Source organism: Tachypleus tridentatus, chromosome 2, assembly GCF_004210375.1.
Source record: "Tachypleus tridentatus isolate NWPU-2018 chromosome 2, ASM421037v1, whole genome shotgun sequence".
NCBI lineage: Eukaryota > Metazoa > Arthropoda > Merostomata > Xiphosura > Limulidae > Tachypleus > Tachypleus tridentatus.
In genome coordinates this window covers 31,918,755-31,930,964 of record NC_134826.1, presented here as the reverse complement: position 1 = coordinate 31,930,964, position 12,210 = coordinate 31,918,755, and the positions used below count along the sequence as shown (strand labels likewise).

Here is a 12,210-nt window from a genome sequence, read left to right as displayed (position 1 = left end):
GTTTACTGAACTCAACACTTCCACTGAGTTTCTGTTAAACTATGTTCACTGAACTCAACACTTCCACTGAGTTTCTGTTAAACTATGTTCACTGAACTCAACACTTCCACTGAGTTTCTGTTAAACTATGTTCACTGAACTCAACACTTCCACTGAGTTTCTGTTAAACTATGTTCACTGAACTCAACACTTCCACTGAGTTTCTGTTAAACTATGTTCACTGAACTCAACACTTCCACTGAGTTTCTGTTAAACTATGTTCACTGAACTCAACACTTCCACTGAGTTTCTGTTAAACTATGTTTACTGAACTCAACACTTCCACTGAGTTTCTGTTAAACTATGTTCACTGAACTCAACACTTCCACTGAGTTTCTGTTAAACTATGTTCACTGAACTCAACACTTCCACTGAGTTTCTGTTAAACTATGTTCACTGAACTCAACACTTCCACTGAGTTTCTGTTAAACTATGTTTACTGAACTCAACACTTCCACTGAGTTTCTGTTAAACTATGTTTACTGAACTCAACACTTCCACTGAGTTTCTGTTAAACTATGTTTACTGAACTCAACACTTCCACTGAGTTTCTGTTAAACTATGTTCACTGAACTCAACACTTCCACTGAGTTTCTGTTAAACTATGTTCACTGAACTCAACACTTCCACTGAGTTTCTGTTAAACTATGTTCACTGAACTCAACACTTCCACTGAGTTTCTGTTAAACTATGTTCACTGAACTCAACACTTCCACTGAGTTTCTGTTAAACTATGTTCACTGAACTCAACACTTCCACTGAGTTTCTGTTAAACTATGTTTACTGAACTCAACACTTCCACTGAGTTTCTGTTAAACTATGTTTACTGAACTCAACACTTCCACTGAGTTTCTGTTAAACTATGTTTACTGAACTCAACACTTCCACTGAGTTTCTGTTAAACTATGTTTACTGAACTCAACACTTCCACTGAGTTTCTGTTAAACTATGTTTACTGAACTCAACACTTCCACTGAGTTTCTGTTAAACTATGTTCACTGAACTCAACACTTCCACTGAGTTTCTGTTAAACTATGTTCACTGAACTCAACACTTCCACTGAGTTTCTGTTAAACTATGTTCACTGAACTCAACACTTCCACTGAGTTTCTGTTAAACTATGTTCACTGAACTCAACACTTCCACTGAGTTTCTGTTAAACTATGTTCACTGAACTCAACACTTCCACTGAGTTTCTGTTAAACTATGTTCACTGAACTCAACACTTCCACTGAGTTTCTGTTAAACTATGTTTACTGAACTCAACACTTCCACTGAGTTTCTGTTAAACTATGTTCACTGAACTCAACACTTCCACTGAGTTTCTGTTAAACTATGTTCACTGAACTCAACACTTCCACTGAGTTTCTGTTAAACTATGTTCACTGAACTCAACACTTCCACTGAGTTTCTGTTAAACTATGTTCACTGAACTCAACACTTCCACTGAGTTTCTGTTAAACTATGTTTACTGAACTCAACACTTCCACTGAGTTTCTGTTAAACTATGTTTACTGAACTCAACACTTCCACTGAGTTTCTGTTAAACTATGTTTACTGAACTCAACACTTCCACTGAGTTTCTGTTAAACTATGTTCACTGAACTCAACACTTCCACTGAGTTTCTGTTAAACTATGTTCACTGAACTCAACACTTCCACTGAGTTTCTGTTAAACTATGTTTACTGAACTCAACACTTCCACTGAGTTTCTGTTAAACTATGTTCACTGAACTCAACACTTCCACTGAGTTTCTGTTAAACTATGTTCACTGAACTCAACACTTCCACTGAGTTTCTGTTAAACTATGTTCACTGAACTCAACACTTCCACTGAGTTTCTGTTAAACTATGTTCACTGAACTCAACACTTCCACTGAGTTTCTGTTAAACTATGTTCACTGAACTCAACACTTCCACTGAGTTTCTGTTAAACTATGTTCACTGAACTCAACACTTCCACTGAGTTTCTGTTAAACTATGTTCACTGAACTCAACACTTCCACTGAGTTTCTGTTAAACTATGTTCACTGAACTCAACACTTCCACTGAGTTTCTGTTAAACTATGTTCACTGAACTCAACACTTCCACTGAGTTTCTGTTAAACTATGTTCACTGAACTCAACACTTCCACTGAGTTTCTGTTAAACTATGTTCACTGAACTCAACACTTCCACTGAGTTTCTGTTAAACTATGTTCACTGAACTCAACACTTCCACTGAGTTTCTGTTAAACTATGTTCACTGAACTCAACACTTCCACTGAGTTTCTGTTAAACTATGTTTACTGAACTCAACACTTCCACTGAGTTTCTCTGAGTTTCTGTTAAACTATGTTCACTGAACTCAACACTTCCACTGAGTTTCTGTTAAACTATGTTTACTGAACTCAACACTTCCACTGAGTTTCTGTTAAACTATGTTCACTGAACTCAACACTTCCACTGAGTTTCTGTTAAACTATGTTCACTGAACTCAACACTTCCACTGAGTTTCTGTTAAACTATGTTTACTGAACTCAACACTTCCACTGAGTTTCTGTTAAACTATGTTCACTGAACTCAACACTTCCACTGAGTTTCTGTTAAACTATGTTTACTGAACTCAACACTTCCACTGAGTTTCTGTTAAACTATGTTCACTGAACTCAACACTTCCACTGAGTTTCTGTTAAACTATGTTCACTGAACTCAACACTTCCACTGAGTTTCTGTTAAACTATGTTCACTGAACTCAACACTTCCACTGAGTTTCTGTTAAACTATGTTTACTGAACTCAACACTTCCACTGAGTTTCTGTTAAACTATGTTCACTGAACTCAACACTTCCACTGAGTTTCTGTTAAACTATGTTTACTGAACTCAACACTTCCACTGAGTTTCTGTTAAACTATGTTTACTGAACTCAACACTTCCACTGAGTTTCTGTTAAACTATGTTCACTGAACTCAACACTTCCACTGAGTTTCTGTTAAACTATGTTTACTGAACTCAACACTTCCACTGAGTTTCTGTTAAACTATGTTCACTGAACTCAACACTTCCACTGAGTTTCTGTTAAACTATGTTTACTGAACTCAACACTTCCACTGAGTTTCTGTTAAACTATGTTCACTGAACTCAACACTTCCACTGAGTTTCTGTTAAACTATGTTCACTGAACTCAACACTTCCACTGAGTTTCTGTTAAACTATGTTCACTGAACTCAACACTTCCACTGAGTTTCTGTTAAACTATGTTCACTGAACTCAACACTTCCACTGAGTTTCTGTTAAACTATGTTCACTGAACTCAACACTTCCACTGAGTTTCTGTTAAACTATGTTCACTGAACTCAACACTTCCACTGAGTTTCTGTTAAACTATGTTCACTGAACTCAACACTTCCACTGAGTTTCTGTTAAACTATGTTCACTGAACTCAACACTTCCACTGAGTTTCTGTTAAACTATGTTTACTGAACTCAACACTTCCACTGAGTTTCTGTTAAACTATGTTTACTGAACTCAACACTTCCACTGAGTTTCTGTTAAACTATGTTCACTGAACTCAACACTTCCACTGAGTTTCTGTTAAACTATGTTCACTGAACTCAACACTTCCACTGAGTTTCTGTTAAACTATGTTCACTGAACTCAACACTTCCACTGAGTTTCTGTTAAACTATGTTCACTGAACTCAACACTTCCACTGAGTTTCTGTTAAACTATGTTCACTGAACTCAACACTTCCACTGAGTTTCTGTTAAACTATGTTCACTGAACTCAACACTTCCACTGAGTTTCTGTTAAACTATGTTCACTGAACTCAACACTTCCACTGAGTTTCTGTTAAACTATGTTCACTGAACTCAACACTTCCACTGAGTTTCTGTTAAACTATGTTTACTGAACTCAACACTTCCACTGAGTTTCTGTTAAACTATGTTTACTGAACTCAACACTTCCACTGAGTTTCTGTTAAACTATGTTCACTGAACTCAACACTTCCACTGAGTTTCTGTTAAACTATGTTTACTGAACTCAACACTTCCACTGAGTTTCTGTTAAACTATGTTCACTGAACTCAACACTTCCACTGAGTTTCTGTTAAACTATGTTTACTGAACTCAACACTTCCACTGAGTTTCTGTTAAACTATGTTTACTGAACTCAACACTTCCACTGAGTTTCTGTTAAACTATGTTCACTGAACTCAACACTTCCACTGAGTTTCTGTTAAACTATGTTTACTGAACTCAACACTTCCACTGAGTTTCTGTTAAACTATGTTCACTGAACTCAACACTTCCACTGAGTTTCTGTTAAACTATGTTCACTGAACTCAACACTTCCACTGAGTTTCTGTTAAACTATGTTCACTGAACTCAACACTTCCACTGAGTTTCTGTTAAACTATGTTCACTGAACTCAACACTTCCACTGAGTTTCTGTTAAACTATGTTCACTGAACTCAACACTTCCACTGAGTTTCTGTTAAACTATGTTCACTGAACTCAACACTTCCACTGAGTTTCTGTTAAACTATGTTCACTGAACTCAACACTTCCACTGAGTTTCTGTTAAACTATGTTCACTGAACTCAACACTTCCACTGAGTTTCTGTTAAACTATGTTCACTGAACTCAACACTTCCACTGAGTTTCTGTTAAACTATGTTTACTGAACTCAACACTTCCACTGAGTTTCTGTTAAACTATGTTCACTGAACTCAACACTTCCACTGAGTTTCTGTTAAACTATGTTTACTGAACTCAACACTTCCACTGAGTTTCTGTTAAACTATGTTCACTGAACTCAACACTTCCACTGAGTTTCTGTTAAACTATGTTTACTGAACTCAACACTTCCACTGAGTTTCTGTTAAACTATGTTTACTGAACTCAACACTTCCACTGAGTTTCTGTTAAACTATGTTCACTGAACTCAACACTTCCACTGAGTTTCTGTTAAACTATGTTTACTGAACTCAACACTTCCACTGAGTTTCTGTTAAACTATGTTCACTGAACTCAACACTTCCACTGAGTTTCTGTTAAACTATGTTTACTGAACTCAACACTTCCACTGAGTTTCTGTTAAACTATGTTCACTGAACTCAACACTTCCACTGAGTTTCTGTTAAACTATGTTCACTGAACTCAACACTTCCACTGAGTTTCTGTTAAACTATGTTCACTGAACTCAACACTTCCACTGAGTTTCTGTTAAACTATGTTCACTGAACTCAACACTTCCACTGAGTTTCTGTTAAACTATGTTCACTGAACTCAACACTTCCACTGAGTTTCTGTTAAACTATGTTTACTGAACTCAACACTTCCACTGAGTTTCTGTTAAACTATGTTTACTGAACTCAACACTTCCACTGAGTTTCTGTTAAACTATGTTCACTGAACTCAACACTTCCACTGAGTTTCTGTTAAACTATGTTCACTGAACTCAACACTTCCACTGAGTTTCTGTTAAACTATGTTCACTGAACTCAACACTTCCACTGAGTTTCTGTTAAACTATGTTCACTGAACTCAACACTTCCACTGAGTTTCTGTTAAACTATGTTCACTGAACTCAACACTTCCACTGAGTTTCTGTTAAACTATGTTCACTGAACTCAACACTTCCACTGAGTTTCTGTTAAACTATGTTCACTGAACTCAACACTTCCACTGAGTTTCTGTTAAACTATGTTTACTGAACTCAACACTTCCACTGAGTTTCTGTTAAACTATGTTCACTGAACTCAACACTTCCACTGAGTTTCTGTTAAACTATGTTCACTGAACTCAACACTTCCACTGAGTTTCTGTTAAACTATGTTTACTGAACTCAACACTTCCACTGAGTTTCTGTTAAACTATGTTCACTGAACTCAACACTTCCACTGAGTTTCTGTTAAACTATGTTCACTGAACTCAACACTTCCACTGAGTTTCTGTTAAACTATGTTCACTGAACTCAACACTTCCACTGAGTTTCTGTTAAACTATGTTCACTGAACTCAACACTTCCACTGAGTTTCTGTTAAACTATGTTCACTGAACTCAACACTTCCACTGAGTTTCTGTTAAACTATGTTTACTGAACTCAACACTTCCACTGAGTTTCTGTTAAACTATGTTTACTGAACTCAACACTTCCACTGAGTTTCTGTTAAACTATGTTCACTGAACTCAACACTTCCACTGAGTTTCTGTTAAACTATGTTCACTGAACTCAACACTTCCACTGAGTTTCTGTTAAACTATGTTTACTGAACTCAACACTTCCACTGAGTTTCTGTTAAACTATGTTTACTGAACTCAACACTTCCACTGAGTTTCTGTTAAACTATGTTCACTGAACTCAACACTTCCACTGAGTTTCTGTTAAACTATGTTCACTGAACTCAACACTTCCACTGAGTTTCTGTTAAACTATGTTCACTGAACTCAACACTTCCACTGAGTTTCTGTTAAACTATGTTCACTGAACTCAACACTTCCACTGAGTTTCTGTTAAACTATGTTCACTGAACTCAACACTTCCACTGAGTTTCTGTTAAACTATGTTCACTGAACTCAACACTTCCACTGAGTTTCTGTTAAACTATGTTTACTGAACTCAACACTTCCACTGAGTTTCTGTTAAACTATGTTCACTGAACTCAACACTTCCACTGAGTTTCTGTTAAACTATGTTCACTGAACTCAACACTTCCACTGAGTTTCTGTTAAACTATGTTCACTGAACTCAACACTTCCACTGAGTTTCTGTTAAACTATGTTTACTGAACTCAACACTTCCACTGAGTTTCTGTTAAACTATGTTTACTGAACTCAACACTTCCACTGAGTTTCTGTTAAACTATGTTCACTGAACTCAACACTTCCACTGAGTTTCTGTTAAACTATGTTCACTGAACTCAACACTTCCACTGAGTTTCTGTTAAACTATGTTTACTGAACTCAACACTTCCACTGAGTTTCTGTTAAACTATGTTCACTGAACTCAACACTTCCACTGAGTTTCTGTTAAACTATGTTTACTGAACTCAACACTTCCACTGAGTTTCTGTTAAACTATGTTCACTGAACTCAACACTTCCACTGAGTTTCTGTTAAACTATGTTTACTGAACTCAACACTTCCACTGAGTTTCTGTTAAACTATGTTCACTGAACTCAACACTTCCACTGAGTTTCTGTTAAACTATGTTCACTGAACTCAACACTTCCACTGAGTTTCTGTTAAACTATGTTCACTGAACTCAACACTTCCACTGAGTTTCTGTTAAACTATGTTCACTGAACTCAACACTTCCACTGAGTTTCTGTTAAACTATGTTACTGAACTCAACACTTCCACTGAGTTTCTGTTAAACTATGTTCACTGAACTCAACACTTCCACTGAGTTTCTGTTAAACTATGTTCACTGAACTCAACACTTCCACTGAGTTTCTGTTAAACTATGTTTACTGAACTCAACACTTCCACTGAGTTTCTGTTAAACTATGTTCACTGAACTCAACACTTCCACTGAGTTTCTGTTAAACTATGTTCACTGAACTCAACACTTCCACTGAGTTTCTGTTAAACTATGTTCACTGAACTCAACACTTCCACTGAGTTTCTGTTAAACTATGTTCACTGAACTCAACACTTCCACTGAGTTTCTGTTAAACTATGTTCACTGAACTCAACACTTCCACTGAGTTTCTGTTAAACTATGTTCACTGAACTCAACACTTCCACTGAGTTTCTGTTAAACTATGTTCACTGAACTCAACACTTCCACTGAGTTTCTGTTAAACTATGTTTAACTCAACACTGAACTCAACACTTCCACTGAGTTTCTGTTAAACTATGTTCACTGAACTCAACACTTCCACTGAGTTTCTGTTAAACTATGTTCACTGAACTCAACACTTCCACTGAGTTTCTGTTAAACTATGTTCACTGAACTCAACACTTCCACTGAGTTTCTGTTAAACTATGTTCACTGAACTCAACACTTCCACTGAGTTTCTGTTAAACTATGTTTACTGAACTCAACACTTCCACTGAGTTTCTGTTAAACTATGTTCACTGAACTCAACACTTCCACTGAGTTTCTGTTAAACTATGTTTACTGAACTCAACACTTCCACTGAGTTTCTGTTAAACTATGTTCACTGAACTCAACACTTCCACTGAGTTTCTGTTAAACTATGTTTACTGAACTCAACACTTCCACTGAGTTTCTGTTAAACTATGTTCACTGAACTCAACACTTCCACTGAGTTTCTGTTAAACTATGTTCACTGAACTCAACACTTCCACTGAGTTTCTGTTAAACTATGTTCACTGAACTCAACACTTCCACTGAGTTTCTGTTAAACTATGTTCACTGAACTCAACACTTCCACTGAGTTTCTGTTAAACTATGTTCACTGAACTCAACACTTCCACTGAGTTTCTGTTAAACTATGTTCACTGAACTCAACACTTCCACTGAGTTTCTGTTAAACTATGTTTACTGAACTCAACACTTCCACTGAGTTTCTGTTAAACTATGTTTACTGAACTCAACACTTCCACTGAGTTTCTGTTAAACTATGTTCACTGAACTCAACACTTCCACTGAGTTTCTGTTAAACTATGTTCACTGAACTCAACACTTCCACTGAGTTTCTGTTAAACTATGTTCACTGAACTCAACACTTCCACTGAGTTTCTGTTAAACTATGTTTACTGAACTCAACACTTCCACTGAGTTTCTGTTAAACTATGTTCACTGAACTCAACACTTCCACTGAGTTTCTGTTAAACTATGTTCACTGAACTCAACACTTCCACTGAGTTTCTGTTAAACTATGTTCACTGAACTCAACACTTCCACTGAGTTTCTGTTAAACTATGTTCACTGAACTCAACACTTCCACTGAGTTTCTGTTAAACTATGTTCACTGAACTCAACACTTCCACTGAGTTTCTGTTAAACTATGTTCACTGAACTCAACACTTCCACTGAGTTTCTGTTAAACTATGTTCACTGAACTCAACACTTCCACTGAGTTTCTGTTAAACTATGTTCACTGAACTCAACACTTCCACTGAGTTTCTGTTAAACTATGTTCACTGAACTCAACACTTCCACTGAGTTTCTGTTAAACTATGTTCACTGAACTCAACACTTCCACTGAGTTTCTGTTAAACTATGTTCACTGAACTCAACACTTCCACTGAGTTTCTGTTAAACTATGTTTACTGAACTCAACACTTCCACTGAGTTTCTGTTAAACTATGTTCACTGAACTCAACACTTCCACTGAGTTTCTGTTAAACTATGTTCACTGAACTCAACACTTCCACTGAGTTTCTGTTAAACTATGTTTACTGAACTCAACACTTCCACTGAGTTTCTGTTAAACTATGTTCACTGAACTCAACACTTCCACTGAGTTTCTGTTAAACTATGTTTACTGAACTCAACACTTCCACTGAGTTTCTGTTAAACTATGTTTACTGAACTCAACACTTCCACTGAGTTTCTGTTAAACTATGTTCACTGAACTCAACACTTCCACTGAGTTTCTGTTAAACTATGTTCACTGAACTCAACACTTCCACTGAGTTTCTGTTAAACTATGTTCACTGAACTCAACACTTCCACTGAGTTTCTGTTAAACTATGTTTACTGAACTCAACACTTCCACTGAGTTTCTGTTAAACTATGTTCACTGAACTCAACACTTCCACTGAGTTTCTGTTAAACTATGTTCACTGAACTCAACACTTCCACTGAGTTTCTGTTAAACTATGTTCACTGAACTCAACACTTCCACTGAGTTTCTGTTAAACTATGTTTACTGAACTCAACACTTCCACTGAGTTTCTGTTAAACTATGTTTACTGAACTCAACACTTCCACTGAGTTTCTGTTAAACTATGTTCACTGAACTCAACACTTCCACTGAGTTTCTGTTAAACTATGTTCACTGAACTCAACACTTCCACTGAGTTTCTGTTAAACTATGTTCACTGAACTCAACACTTCCACTGAGTTTCTGTTAAACTATGTTCACTGAACTCAACACTTCCACTGAGTTTCTGTTAAACTATGTTTACTGAACTCAACACTTCCACTGAGTTTCTGTTAAACTATGTTCACTGAACTCAACACTTCCACTGAGTTTCTGTTAAACTATGTTCACTGAACTCAACACTTCCACTGAGTTTCTGTTAAACTATGTTTACTGAACTCAACACTTCCACTGAGTTTCTGTTAAACTATGTTTACTGAACTCAACACTTCCACTGAGTTTCTGTTAAACTATGTTCACTGAACTCAACACTTCCACTGAGTTTCTGTTAAACTATGTTCACTGAACTCAACACTTCCACTGAGTTTCTGTTAAACTATGTTCACTGAACTCAACACTTCCACTGAGTTTCTGTTAAACTATGTTACTGAACTCAACACTTCCACTGAGTTTCTGTTAAACTATGTTCACTGAACTCAACACTTCCACTGAGTTTCTGTTAAACTATGTTCACTGAACTCAACACTTCCACTGAGTTTCTGTTAAACTATGTTCACTGAACTCAACACTTCCACTGAGTTTCTGTTAAACTATGTTCACTGAACTCAACACTTCCACTGAGTTTCTGTTAAACTATGTTTACTGAACTCAACACTTCCACTGAGTTTCTGTTAAACTATGTTCACTGAACTCAACACTTCCACTGAGTTTCTGTTAAACTATGTTCACTGAACTCAACACTTCCACTGAGTTTCTGTTAAACTATGTTCACTGAACTCAACACTTCCACTGAGTTTCTGTTAAACTATGTTCACTGAACTCAACACTTCCACTGAGTTTCTGTTAAACTATGTTCACTGAACTCAACACTTCCACTGAGTTTCTGTTAAACTATGTTTACTGAACTCAACACTTCCACTGAGTTTCTGTTAAACTATGTTTACTGAACTCAACACTTCCACTGAGTTTCTGTTAAACTATGTTCACTGAACTCAACACTTCCACTGAGTTTCTGTTAAACTATGTTCACTGAACTCAACACTTCCACTGAGTTTCTGTTAAACTATGTTTACTGAACTCAACACTTCCACTGAGTTTCTGTTAAACTATGTTCACTGAACTCAACACTTCCACTGAGTTTCTGTTAAACTATGTTTACTGAACTCAACACTTCCACTGAGTTTCTGTTAAACTATGTTCACTGAACTCAACACTTCCACTGAGTTTCTGTTAAACTATGTTTACTGAACTCAACACTTCCACTGAGTTTCTGTTAAACTATGTTCACTGAACTCAACACTTCCACTGAGTTTCTGTTAAACTATGTTCACTGAACTCAACACTTCCACTGAGTTTCTGTTAAACTATGTTCACTGAACTCAACACTTCCACTGAGTTTCTGTTAAACTATGTTCACTGAACTCAACACTTCCACTGAGTTTCTGTTAAACTATGTTCACTGAACTCAACACTTCCACTGAGTTTCTGTTAAACTATGTTCACTGAACTCAACACTTCCACTGAGTTTCTGTTAAACTATGTTCACTGAACTCAACACTTCCACTGAGTTTCTGTTAAACTATGTTCACTGAACTCAACACTTCCACTGAGTTTCTGTTAAACTATGTTTACTGAACTCAACACTTCCACTGAGTTTCTGTTAAACTATGTTCACTGAACTCAACACTTCCACTGAGTTTCTGTTAAACTATGTTTACTGAACTCAACACTTCCACTGAGTTTCTGTTAAACTATGTTCACTGAACTCAACACTTCCACTGAGTTTCTGTTAAACTATGTTTACTGAACTCAACACTTCCACTGAGTTTCTGTTAAACTATGTTCACTGAACTCAACACTTCCACTGAGTTTCTGTTAAACTATGTTCACTGAACTCAACACTTCCACTGAGTTTCTGTTAAACTATGTTCACTGAACTCAACACTTCCACTGAGTTTCTGTTAAACTATGTTTACTGAACTCAACACTTCCACTGAGTTTCTGTTAAACTATGTTTACTGAACTCAACACTTCCACTGAGTTTCTGTTAAACTATGTTCACTGAACTCAACACTTCCACTGAGTTTCTGTTAAACTATGTTTACTGAACTCAACACTTCCACTGAGTTTCTGTTAAACTATGTTTACTGAACTCAACACTTCCACT

At 36.5% G+C, this 12,210-nt stretch overlaps 1 protein-coding gene across 8 annotated transcripts in view; it reads left to right on the top strand.

Annotated features, from left to right (window-relative positions):
* Window positions 1-12,210, top strand: part of LOC143240371 (rho family-interacting cell polarization regulator 2-like) — a 200,633-nt gene that overhangs the window by 35,270 nt on the left and 153,153 nt on the right. The window lies entirely within an intron of this gene.